Consider the following 3,412-nt stretch of genomic DNA (forward strand, 5'->3'; position numbering starts at 1 on the left):
AAGTTGGTAAAAATCTTCAATTTCCTTATCTTTGACTTTAGTGGCTGATGCATAAATTTGAATAGTAGTAGTATTAACTGGTCTTCCCTGTGGGCATATAGCTTTATCCTATCACTGACAGCATTGTACTTCAGGATAGACCTTGAAATGTTCTTTTTGGCCATGAATTTGTGCTGTTCCTCTGCAATTTGTCTTTCTCAATATAACAGACCATGATTGTCTAATTCAAAATAGCCAATGCCAGTCCATTTCAGTTCATTAATGCCTAGGATATCAATCTTTATGCATTCCATTTCATTTTTTACACTTCCAATTTTCCTAGATTCATACTCCATGATTTGACATTCTGAATATTAATAGATTTTGACAGAGCTGTTTCTTCTCATTTTGAGTTGTGCCACATTAACAAATGAAGGTCTCCAAAGCTTTACTCCATCCTCATCATTAAAGTCAAGTCTACTTTGTGGAGGCAGCTCTTTCCCAGTTGTGTTTTTAATGTCTTCAACCTGAGGGGCTCAACTTCCAGCACTATATTAGACAATGGTTTCCTCTTATTCTTAAGGTTTTCAGTGGCCTTTATTTTTCCCCCATAAGTGACCTGGCCATGACCTTTTTCCTAGTCTTTCTTAGTCTGGAAGTTCTGCTGAAACCTGTCAATCATGGGTGACCCTGCTTGTATTTGAAATACTGGTGCCATAGCTTCCAGCATCACAACACACAAGCTACCAGAGTACAACAAACTGACAGATGATTAGTAGAGGTAAAAGCTAAGGAAATCTAAATAAAATATGAGTTTTAATAATTGCAAATAACATACCACACTAATATAAGATGTTAACAATAGGGAAACTGGTTCTGGTGTATACGAGAATTCTCTGTATTATCTTCACAAATTTTCTGTAAATCTAAAACTATTCTAACTTTTATTTAAGTTTACTTCAAAAAAAGATCCAAATAGAAATTTTAAAAATTATTATGTAATTGTCTTCCATAACAATAAGCAACATTAAAAACTCACAAGGATCAGTTATCAACACAGATAAAGAGAATTTATGAAGAGGAAAATACAAGAAAATATCAAGAATGAGACATGGTAAAACAAAAGGATGGAAACTATGGAAGAGAGGAAAGAGATATAGAGAATACAGTGAGAAAGTCTAATATATGTGTATTTAGGAAAAAAAGCAATAATTGAAGAGATATTGGCATAAAAACCACAGATTCAAGAAGACTTAGGAATACCAAGCAGATTTTTTTTTTTAATCTACACCAAAGCACGTCAGGGTAATATAGCTGAAAGACAAAGACAAAAAGAAAATTGTAAAGGAAGCTAAACAACAGAGACTAATTGCCTGCAAAAGAAACAACAATGAGGAAAGACTTCATAATAGAAACAACAGAAGCCTGCAGACAACAGCATGTATTTCAAGTGCTAAAACAAAATAACCGACAATCTAGAAGAGAGGAAAATATCCTTCAAGGATGAGTGTGAAATAAAGCCACCTTCAGACAAACAATAACCAAAAGAATTTCTCACCTGAAGACCTTCACTAAACAAAAATAATCCCAAATGAGAGATCTGAGACACAGGAAGAAATGAACAACAATGAAATGGTAACTATTTGGATAAATATGGGTAAAGCCTGTATAAAATAATAAATGTAAAGACAATTAAAATAATGGCATACAAATTGTAAGAGACAGAAACTTACATTTTAAACAGTTATATTATGAAAAGTCTTGATTGTCCAAGAACAGAATTAATCATGGGGTTTACATTAGACTTTGATAAATTTAAAATGGATGCTGTAATTGCTAGGATACCTAAGACAACAGTGAAATAATATTGATAATTCAATATAATAGAAGGGTGAAATAGAATAGTAGAACGTTTCAATCCAAAAGAAGGCAAAGGAGAAGAGAATGGAAAAATAGAACAGGTAAGATAAATAGAAAGTATGTAATGAGATGGTAGATTTAAACTCAAACATATTGGTTGTTACATTAAATTTAAATGAACTAAATGCTCCAATTCAAACACAAATATTGACAGACTGGATTTAAAAAAAAAAAAAGGATATGCTGTTTACAGGAGAAGTATCTAAAACAAATGGATGCAGGTAGTCTGAAAGTATAAGGATGGAGAAAGATATACCATGCAAACACACTCCTAAATAAATAATCTGGGATAGCTACACTGATATCAGAAACAAAACAAAACAAAAGTAATAACAATAGAAATTTAACAGTAATAAAAAGTTCAGTTCACTAGGAAGATATTTTTTAAAAATCTAAATTTGTAGGCATCTAATAAAAAAAATCTTATGACATATAAATAAAGCAAAACTAAAAGGAATATACAAAGCCAAAATCATAGTAATATAATTTTAACAAAATTTCCCTGTAACAGGTAAAATGATCACATAAAAAGTCAGTATGGATGTGGAAGATTTCAGCAAGACAATCAGAAAACTTGACCCAATGGACATTCAGAAAATACTAAAACCAACAATTATATAACATATATATTCTTTTAAATTACATAGAAAAACTTTTCTAAAAAATGATAGGAATCATAATGTATATATTCTCTAACTACTGCAGTTCAGCTGGAAATCAATACCAAAAAGTTACCAGAATATCCCAACCCTGAGAAGATTTTGGACAAACAAGATTGCTAGCCCCTAACCTCTATGTCAGGAGCTCTGGTAGCATAGTGCCTAAGGCACTTGACTGCTAACCAGAAGGCTGGCGGTTCAAACCCATCAGCTACTCCTCGGAAGTAAGGTTGAGCAGTCTACTTCCATAGTGATACCGCCTTGGAAACCCAAGAGGGGTCGCTATGAGTCGGGGCCGACTAGACGGCACATAACAACAACAACAACAACCTCTATGTCAACGCTGAGGAAATTAGAGAAAAAACTGTGAGAAACCCTGAGGTAATAGGAGATTCCTTTGAATGTGTGGTGACTGGTGGTGGCTTTGGCTAGTGGACAAGAAATCCTGAAAAGGCTTTCTGAAAAGGAGCTACTCTGGTTATGCTCTTGCCTCTCCCTTGCCATTTCCTAGGAATAAATGTGCCTTCTTCCTCACCTCCTGCAACTCAGATTTACAATCCACTAGAATAAAATTAGGTCAATGTCCTGTGCTAGCAAGGAAATGAGAGAACAGGTAGAGACTAATTAACTTAGGATACTCATTTCCCTATCTCTCCTCTTACAAATCTCCAAAACTGGTCATTTAAAAATCTAAAAGCGATCTCCTTTGCTATTCTCTCCTGAATAAAGGGTAAAGCATTTGTGTTGGATTGGGTTCTCTAGAAAAACACAAAAACCAGCAAAGTGTATATATATATTTATAGAGAGAGAAAGAGAGAGAGAGAGAGAGATTTATCTTAGGTAAATGGCTCACA

Source organism: Orycteropus afer, unplaced genomic scaffold (assembly GCF_000298275.1).
Source record: "Orycteropus afer afer isolate SDZICR_OR568_19922 unplaced genomic scaffold, OryAfe1.0 scaffold00027, whole genome shotgun sequence".
In the NCBI taxonomy this organism is placed as follows: Eukaryota; Metazoa; Chordata; class Mammalia; order Tubulidentata; family Orycteropodidae; genus Orycteropus; species Orycteropus afer.